Source organism: Dipteris shenzhenensis, chromosome 8 (assembly GCF_047967505.1).
Source record: "Dipteris shenzhenensis isolate YYH24624 ecotype China chromosome 8, Dip_SZ_1.0, whole genome shotgun sequence".
NCBI classification, from domain to species: domain Eukaryota; kingdom Viridiplantae; phylum Streptophyta; class Polypodiopsida; order Gleicheniales; family Dipteridaceae; genus Dipteris; species Dipteris shenzhenensis.
This window is the reverse complement of record NC_141603.1, coordinates 31,590,173-31,600,660: the sequence shown is the minus strand read 5'-3', so window position 1 is coordinate 31,600,660 and position 10,488 is coordinate 31,590,173. Positions and strand designations below refer to the sequence as shown.

At 42.4% G+C, this 10,488-nt stretch overlaps 1 protein-coding gene across 4 annotated transcripts in view; it reads right to left on the bottom strand.

Moving 5' to 3' along the window:
- Nucleotides 1-1,112: 1,112 nt before the first annotated feature.
- The window catches only part of LOC147899384 (nuclear transcription factor Y subunit B-1-like), a 28,800-nt gene continuing 19,424 nt past the window's right edge, over nucleotides 1,113-10,488 (bottom strand). For 3 of the 4 annotated variants that reach the window (XM_087378081.1, XM_087378082.1, XM_087378085.1), the window contains one exon: nucleotides 1,113-1,608. The gene's annotated coding sequence lies outside the window, so the exon portion shown is untranslated. Of the gene's footprint in view, nucleotides 1,629-10,488 lie in introns of all 4 variants that reach the window. The other variant, XM_087378083.1, reaches the window with a different exon arrangement.

Below are 10,488 nucleotides of genomic sequence, written 5' to 3'. Positions count from 1 at the left end.
TAATGAGTCTCATGTGATATTTATTTGGTTCTAGTGTTAGAAATGTGAAACACAATGAATATCTAGTAGGATTGAGTGCTCTTTTATTAACATGCACTTAGGATAGTATGTAGAGTGCCCATGAAGCAATACCATGGGTCATGGCTTACATCTCAAGCAAGAAGCAATGATCATATTTGAGTTCACTACCAATTCACATGTAGAGTGTTCAACCAGGTTAAAAACAACTATGACTATGCCATTTGTTATGGAACTGTAAGCTTCCATAGCATATGGGTCTTTTTGACCCCCCCACAAGATTAAGTGATTATTACCATTGTAAAGTACCTAATGAAGTGAGGATTTTTGAGCTAGTTGTTTTGACAAATTGCCTCATAACCATCTTCCGTTCCCACATCCACTTATTATAGTGAAACAAGAGAAGCTAGAGTAGTAATATCAGTAGTAATATCAGCAATGTCGTGGGCTTGATGAAACAAGTTTCAGCCAAATTGACCCCCAAAAATAGAACAAACCTAATAACTGAAAAGAAAATGGGCTTTGAAGCTCCCCACACGCGGAAATTCCAAAGACATAACAACTACAGAAAATGGGCTTTGAAGCTCCCCACACACGGAAATTCCAAAGACATAACAACTACAGCATAGGTAGAGTGGAGTTTCTTCATTACTTTTCTCCATGTGCATGCATAATGTGCTAGCAGTCCACAACACAATTTGAAATCATATAAACCATGTTGAAGAAAGTTCTATACCACTTCTCTGTACCAAGATACTTCCCAGAACTTTGAAACACATACTTAGTTTCTCTGCAGATCCTGACACCATGGAATAGCCAATAAAGTAGAGAATGGCTAATCCCCAAAACCATACCATAACCCTATTACACTGTAAACTTATTCGAACACAAGAATACTAGAGACTCAGCAGCATCTTGCAATTGCACTCATGACAAATACCTACCTAAGGATTTAGCCGTGCACACTTTGCATTGCCACATACACACAAAATTATGCAGCAAAATTGCTTTATCTGTGTTGCCCTAAAGTAATGTATGCCAAAACGTTGGGGGTAATATTTCTACCACTCTCACTCATCCAAAAACGGTGCTGAATCTCTCCTCACCTTGGAGGAAAATCCTTTTCTCAATCTAACATTGGACTGCCCAATTAAAACGTTATCTGTGTTGCCCTAAAGTAATGTATGCCAAAACGTTGGGGGTAATATTTCTACCACTCTCACTCATCCAAAAACCGTGCTGAATCTCTCCTCACCTTGGAGGAAAATCCTTTCTCAATCTAACATTGGACTGCCCAATTAAAAGGGCTAGACAATAGCATTATACAGAATACCACTGTCATGCATATTATGGAGAGCTTAGGAGGGTCACTAACAGAGAAGGCTCAAGTGAGGATATAGACTACCCTAAAATCCATCTCACCACAGAATCTACCTATGTTATGTAATTGCAAAATAAAACTCCTCTTAATGTAGATTGTTCAATGACTGATCTCTTTGTCATCTAGTACCAATCACTTTTGTGCCTTCATGATGGGCGCTTGGGCCTTTTCACACAGTTGGCTTCCATGAGTTCAGTTCCTTGCTGCGTCTGCACATTGTGATAAGATCCTGGCACCATCAGTACGTATTATACCTTGCGGGCTACATTATAACACTCTACAATCGTAAAATGAGGAAAAGTGAAAACAGAGACAAGTTCACACAAGCACCACTAACTTCACAAACTGCAGAACACACTTGATCCCAACATGATTGCAATCACATTACATGCCCTAACCGAGTAAAAGCAGATGAGTAAATATTTCTAGCCTTCTCAAGAAGTATGCTCGCTTAAAAAGGTTCAGCCACTTTCCAGGCAAATTACCACAAAGTTTTGTCACAAAAACTCAGAGCATTAAATTTGCATGCAAGACCCATTGTCATCAGTGTCTTAAGTGCATGTATGTCAAGAGTATGATGTCAGTAGGTGAATGTGCTCGTCCACACTAAGCACGCTCTCATGTATTTCTCACAAAATATTTGGACTTGGTGCAATCTACTGGAGCATAAACTGCACCAATCTATATATTTGGACTTAGTGCAATGATCAATCTTCATCGGAGCACACTGCACCAATCTATATACAAACAAAATATTATTGGGAAGGTCTCCTCATCAACCACGAGCTGCATACAACCCTCATATACCCAATACTGAGGCCTACATGGGTGAGACTAAGAGGCATGGTACAGGCCCCGGGATCATGCAGACCTACACTTACCTAGTGGCATCTTTCACACGACCGAGATGGCCCAAGATTTCTTATACCATAATCGCAACCCCATTAAAGTACGGCATTGTAAGTATTATGTATATATCAATTTATAACCTTCAACACAACAGCCTCGTTAGTGGTAATGGAGCACATGCCTAGGCAAATAGGACATGAGTTTCATTCCCCCTTAGTCTTCCTTAAGGGTAAACCTAGCTACATGGAGGTATTAAAATTGCCCAACCAAGTGGGGTGTGGATGGTCTACTTGCCAATTATTGGACCTACAGAATAGCCCCCCCACATGTAGTGTGGTTGTGTGACCACAGTACCCTACACAATGCTAACTCTGCAGCCTAATAGCCAATGTTTGGATGGAGAAAGCCCATAAAGGTACACATTGGATCCAGCAATTGGGAAGTCTGAATAGATTTATGAGTAGGTAGGTAGGTAGGGTACTTATTCATGATGGAATGATGAGTGAGACTACATGATGGACACAAGTATGGAGGCAAAGTACTAACATAGATTTCGATGATTCCAAGTACAAGCAGCCTCATTTTATAGGCAGAGGAAGCCTTACCCTCACACACATACATCATTGACGATGTCAGATGAGAGAATCTCACTGATATCATAGATGATGTGACACACCAAACCACTTACACCTACCAAACATGTTCACACTGGCATACCCTACTAAGCCACAACCCCTTTCACATTGACACTATTAACTAGAAAAGAATTCAATGCATGAGGCTAGACGCTAGGCATAGCGACGCTCGAGGACTATGGAGGAAAAGGGAACGTGAGAGAAGAAGCATTAACATAGGTGGGAAAAAAAAGATTAAGAGAGGTGGGAATGAAGAGAGGAACTATGGCACAAGGGGGAAGGAAGAGAGGGAAAATGAGCATGTACATGATGGGAGATGGAATGTAGGGATGGAAACATCAAGGGAAGAGAGTCATGCTTTATTGGAAAGATGGGGGGGAAAATCAAAGTACTAGCTTGGCGGCTTTACAAGAATGAGTGTGTTCCATTAAGGAATAGCCCCCTCCTTTTATAGCCAAGAGAGGGGATCTCTCCCAATAAATGCATCCTTCCACATGCATGGTGTGTAGAGAGTCATGCTTTATTGGAAAGATGGGGGGGAAAATCAAAGTACTAGCTTGGCGGCTTTACAAGAATGAGTGTGTTCCATTAAGGAATAGCCCCCTCCTTTTATAGCCAAGAGAGGGGATCTCTCCCAATAAATGCATCCTTCCACATGCATGGTGTGTGTGGAAGAGTGTCCCATGTAGGCTAGGCGGTTACGCACTCTCAATTGTGTGTGACAACCCTTTGTCTCATTTCTCCACATACATCAACCCCCATATCCCAAGTCTAAGATACTCCCTTGATCTCTTCCCAATTTTATAATACGTTCAAACATCTAGGAGGGTTGGCACAAGGAATCTTGCCACCTCATCCTACTTTCCCATTATTTAACTTGCATTCTTGGACTTTCTACACCCCCCCCACATGGGCCTATCCTACATGGAGGGAATAATCCTATATGATATCCATCTCCACCTATTTTATATTACTTCTCCCATGGTCCTTGGATCATATCTCACTAAATGCAGACGTGGGATCGCCTAGGTGAAGGAGTGGTGCATGGAGAACCCATGCCACCTTATCATTTTATATTAATACTACCATGGATTATGTACAACACACCTTATAGCTCCTCTTACATGGAAGGGTGGCACATGGTCATGCCCTGCCACCTCAATCCTGGGCCTTATGCACACCATATTTTATTATACTATTGCCACACATACAAGCACACACACATACTTATGCCTTTTACTTTGGTCAAATTTATCCATAACAGTTCCCTCCCCAGGCAAGGAATGCAGAGCATTTTCATGCCTGGGACCATCACACACAAAGAAGGACTTGAGATAATGCTTGTTGATCACCTTCTTGCCATATAGCTCATGCAGCTCCTGAACTTGTACAAACCCATTGCTACGTTCCTTAATGACTTTGTATGGACCAGTCCACAATGGCAGAAACTTCTTATCCATTTGGTGGTCCAATCTGTTATCAAAGCATAGCACAACATCCCCCTCAGCAAAGTGTCTTTCCCATCCCTTGTGAATTTCAGCATCCAAGCGGACCTTTCATCGGTTCTTTTGAATCTCTGTTTGATGTAGCGGAAGACGTCGGGTTTCATCTAACTTCTCAAGTTGTACTAACCTGACCTCTACATATTCATCTTCAATCATCCTCTGTTCTTGTGCCAATCTCAAGGCCGGAATCTCTATCTCTAGGGGTAAACTTATCTCAATACCGTACACCAACTCGAAAGAAGTGTGACCAATAGACCTTTTATGAGTGATGTTGTAAGCCCACATAGCTTCAGTGACCTTCTAATCCCACTGGCTCCTATTCTCTGTGGCCATTTTTCCCATGGTTTTACAAAGGAGGCTGTTGGTCCGCTCCGTTTGTCCCATGGACGCTAGATGATAGATGCTAGAAGTGTGGTAATCAATATCCATGCGATCCATGAGCAACTCCACTGCTTCATTTAAGAATGAACTCCCATGGTCAGATACTATTTCCATGGGTATCCCAAATCTTGTGCGGATACGTTCAAATATGAAATTTAAAACTACCTTACCATTTACACTGGAGAGGGCGATAGCTTCAGCCCACTTAGTAACATACTGAGTGGCTACCAGAAGATACTTCTTTTGCGAGCAGTCATGGGCAGGGACCCAACAAAATCTATTCCCCACTTCTGAAACGGATGGATAGACATCGCTGGGTGATGTTGCCCAGGACGCAAATCCCTCCTACCAAAGAATTGGCATGGTTCACAAGTTTTGCAATACATAGTTACATCCTTGAACAAGATCGGCCAGTAGTACCCAGCATGTAAAATCTTCTTAGCTGTATAGTCACCGGCATAATGGCCTCCACAAAATCCATCATGATAATGCTTCAATACCTTAGGTACTTCATCTGCATCAATGGCCCGTCTTAGTACCCCATCCAAGCCTTGACGGTATAACAACCCAATGCATAACACCAAAGACAAAGCATGCTTGTCAGCCTCAGAGTAGCATCGTTCAATTTCGAGCAATTGTCGAGAAGTAAATCGAACGAGATACATGAACCAATCCTCCTCTTGCTAGAGAAGAATACCCGCCAGAGTGTGCTCACCAAACCCAGGATTGATATAAAAAGTCTTTGATCAATCGAGATTGCGTACAATGGGTTCTGAAGCCAGAGCACTCTTGATTTGTACAAACCCATGATCACAATCCTCATCCCAAGAGAAATCTACTCCATCTTTTAGTAGCATAGTCATGGGTCGCGTCAAAGCAACATATTGATCAATGAAGCGACGATAGTATCCTGCTAGATTGACAAATGAGCGTACCTAACGTTTGATTATTAACTGGGAGAGCTTGAGGATATCTTCTACCTTCTCGGGATCAAGCTTGACGCCCTCAGATGAGATAATATGTCCCAGTAACCTCCCTTAAGTGGCTCCAATGGTACATTTATCAGGATTAAGACTGTCATTCGCATCATTGACCTTTTGGAAGGCCAACCTAACCTTCATAACGTGCTCCTTGCGTGCCGAGAATATACAGAAATCATCTAAAAATACCTCCAAGAAAACCCCCAAATAAAGAGCAAACACCATCTGCATAAATCTTTGAAAGGTAGCAGGAGCGTTGGTGAGGCCAAATGGCATTACTTTGAATGCAAATGTTCCCCAAGGTGTAACAAATGTGGTTTTAAGTACATCCTCCTCAGCAATTTTGATTTGATAAAACCCGGAGTAACCATCACAGAAAGTATACATCTCATGACCACTTATCTTCTCAAGAATGAGGTCTTGACAGGGAAGAGAATGTTGATCCGCCTTAGTGGCTGCATTGAGTTTCTTATAGTCGATGCAGACCGCCACTTATTTTTCTTTGAGGTGACTACCACTGATGAAACCCATTCAATATTGTGAACCGGAGCAATAAACCCAGCTTCTACAAGTTTCTGCAACTCTGAACGCAAAGCATCAGTTTGTAGGGACCCTAATCTCCGATACTTCTGAGCCACAGACTTCACATCAGACTTCAGCTCTATCTTGTGCTTTATGACAATCACATGGCAAAGGTGGCAGTAGCTAGTTGCGAAGAGGTCAGGGAAATCTTTGAACATTTCTAGGAACTCGTCTTTCTCACTTGAAGTGAGGTCTCAGAAAAGCATAGATTCAAGCTGTTGAGGACTAGTTGTTTCCTTTTCTGCAAGTGGCAAGATCGGAAACACCTCCATCGAGTAAACTTCCTCCTTTGAGAAGTCCTCCCCCCCTCTGATTCTTCCATCGATTCAGACACCGAGGATGAGAGAGAATCACTATCTTGCTCCTCTTCTTCTGGTTCCGTGACACTTGGTTGCACCGAGATCTTCTCCTTAGAAGCACCAAAAGACATGTGTCCTATCTTCCACTAGCTGACTGCATCACTCTTTCTCAACCATCATCTCCCAAGTATGGCTGGGTAACTTCTGCATGTATCGATGTCCACTACATAGAAATTGACGGTGGTGATTAACCCATTAACAGTGATAGGCAAATCCTCAATGACTCCTAGTGCGACGAGTCGTCGATCATTCGTCACCTTATATCGAGTAGAGGAACGCCTTGCGCATTTCAAATTCAATTTCTTCATGATACGGGACACCATGATATTACATGCAGCTCTCCCATCGACACACTTTTAACACGGCAATTATCTACGAGAACATCTATTGTATGTGGGTGCCGATCAATTTCTTCAAAGATAGAAGAAACCTCTCGTACCTTTCCCTTTTTCTTGCTCCTTGTTGAGAGCCCTTGCTGCAGCTCACGTCTTACTTTAGGGCTTAATGCTATTAGTTGAGGGAGTGTGATGCTCAAAGACCGATGAGCAAGATCTTAAACGACCGAATAAATCTCGTCTCGAGCCGATGAATAAATCCGAGGACGACCACTTACTCCTGCGAGATCTTTTAGTCTTCTTTGTTGGTGGGTCTGCCATCTCAGCCTCTGGGGACTCTAAGAAGGACACCTTCTTCTTGGGACGGCCCGGTCCACGGTTTAGACAGCATCCGAGGTGATATGACTTATTTTTTCGAGGTCGATCATCTCTACGTTAGAATCCTCGGTGCTTGATTCACTCAGAAGATTCACCCTTGGAATATTGGGACATTCCGTGCGATAATGACTCTTCTAGTGACACTCGTAGCACATAACATTGGCACCTTCTCTTAGAGGACGATTGGCTTGATTTCTGATACCCATCATCTCAAGCCGAAGATCATTCAAGACCTTGATTAGGTCATTGACTCCGGGTTCTTTAGCAGGACGGACCGAGGAAGTAGAAAGGAGACAGACTCGTGGACGAGGCTGAAAAAATCTTCCAGACGGAGTTTGAGGATATACTCCTTGTTGAGGACCATACATTTGAGGTAAGCATCCAAGGGAGGACCATACATTTGAGGTAGAGGCGGTGGATAAATCCCTGATGAGGGGTGGGGATATGCCGCTGAGTTAGATCTCCCAAGTGGTTGTTGCAAGAATTGAGAAAGTTACGAAGGGACAATCGTCTTCTTTGAAGCGAGGTTAGACTAAACTTTATTAAACTTCTGACATTGGGCTTGAACTTTCTAAGCTTTTTGCTTTGTGAGAGCAGTGATGGATTTTCAATAGGAGTCGCACTCCCAAGGAGTGGTTCTTCGGCCTTACAAACACCTTCAAGGCCTTTAGGATCCCATTTGAAATTTGGGAACTCAGGTGCTTTTGTGGGCGTAGTTAATCAATCTCATGTGATAGCACCATAGTTTCTGGATTCTTCCATTTAAGCTTGAGGCAATAGCCCAACACATGCTGAGTCATTCCAACTCGAAATCTGGCATTGTCCTCCTGTGTGATAATTAAACGGTTGAGGAGCACGACCGCTCGATCCACATATCGACGCAGGTACACATTCTCCGGCTCCTCTTCTTTGTCAAAATACTCAATCATCGCTGCTGTTAACCTTGGTCATCTTTGACGAACGTCGCCGACCTGCTTTCCATGCCAGACTTAAGCCAAACCCTCTAGAAATATGGGAAGATCCAACAACCATCTATCTTCAGTAAGAAAGTTGAGAGAAACAACGGCGCTTTAGTAAGAAAGTTGAGAGAAACACGACGACGCTTGAAGGCCACAAGATACTTATTTGGATTTTCTTCAACCCGTCTATAGAACACGGGAATGTCAGCCATGCTTGAAAAATAAAAAAGAGAGTCGAAATGAGGCTTATCTATTCGCAAACAATGGAAAGAGGTAGCTTGAACTGAAAATCAGGTGAAGATACATCCACAAAGCACACATAGGCAGGGTAGGATGTGACTGGTGTATTGTGAAATACTACACGGGAAGAATCTTCAGCATAGAATAGCTCGTAGACAATCTTAAAAGAACCAACCCTCATGATATCGCATCCATCTTTATACGCGAGGGTTAGAGACACGGCGTTGCATGAGGTTGTTCATCAAGGTAAATAAGAATGCCATGACAAATGTCAACAGTTGAAGAGCTTGCACATCACCTTCAGCTTCTTCCAGTTCTTGTAATCACCATGCTATTTCTTCAAGATGTGTGCAGTCTGGCATCCTTCTTTTGAGCAATGTCCTTGAGGACCTTTCTGATGATCTTCCGAAGTTGGTGAACTTGTATCAAATATGCCCAAAACTTAATTTCATGATCACCACAACCTTTGCATTCCTTACAAATGATCACTCTCCTTCGTGGCTTACGGCTTTGTTGGAACGGTGCTTCCACTCGCTTCATGCATGATTGAAGTATAAGCTCTCCCAGTACTTGAGCAAGACATTCAACACCAAATAAACTTGCAATCCTTTGTTGATAGTTTATTTTTAGACAAAAAAGAATTACAACTTAAACTCAAAATGAGGCACAAAAGGTTGATTAGGTACAAAGCGATTCCTTGGTCGAAACATTACTAACCATAGCCGGATCCTAGAAACCTTTGTAATGAGATCGAGAAGAAATCATTCAAGACGAGCTTATCCACAGGAATTAATAAGCACATGCGTCGAATCTTCCCCCAAGCTTGGGGAGCATCCCACCCTTCAAAGAATGTCATCCTTTTAATTACCTCCGATGCAGCAAGTAGCTCGATCACTGCATAATGAGTAGAATTGAAATCAAAGTCTTCCCAGTGTATCACTAATTCTTCACCTTCAATTATCCACGATGTATCTTTCCACCCGTCGTCTTCTTGAACAATGCATTGTATAATCAGTTGTTGAAGATCGACATGAAGATCAAGAAAGAGATCTCGCCAATTGGTAGCCGTAATGAGCGGAGGACTAAGCACCAAATCCTTAATCTCGTCGAGAAGTGACATAAATATCCACTCTCCTCGTGTAACGTGCGTCCAAAGAGTGAACTTGAAAAAATTCAAAATCTACAATCTAGTATCAGATATGAATAAAGCACATGAAATGAAGTACTTTTACTTTTTACAACAAGAGAAAACTCCCTACGGTTAGAGAGTTACAGTTCGTGAGATTTCACTGGACCGGTGACACATGGTCATGTCCTGCCACCTCAACCATGAACCTTAAGCACACCATATTTTATTATACTATTGCCACACACACATATTTATGCCTTTTACTTTGGTCAAATTTATCCATAACAACACGCAAAGCTATAACCCTATTCACACTATAGCCTTCAAAAATACCCAACAAACCCCCCTTCAGAGTGAAAGTGGTGAGAAGAAAGATGGTATCTCACAAACTCATCACATGATGTGTCTCAAAGACAACTCATCATGCAGACCTCTTGTGTCATAATAGTCCTCTAATCACACACTGCAACCAAGGTGGCATGGCCAACAATTTCGTCACCCCTCTGGCTCCTAACTCTGCACTAGATAAATCTAGAGTGTTTTATAAAACCAAGTCTTACATGCAAGACACAAATACGATCATTTTAGGGGACCTACCCAAGGCAAAGATCCCTTATTGACTCACATAGGTAGCTATTAGAATGTCCAGTCTTCGTCTACCTCCTTGAGGTGGACTTGGACTGGTGCTGCAACTATTTCCTCCACTTCATGCAACAAGACTGCTCCTAACTAACAGTAAACACTACTAAGTTTAGTA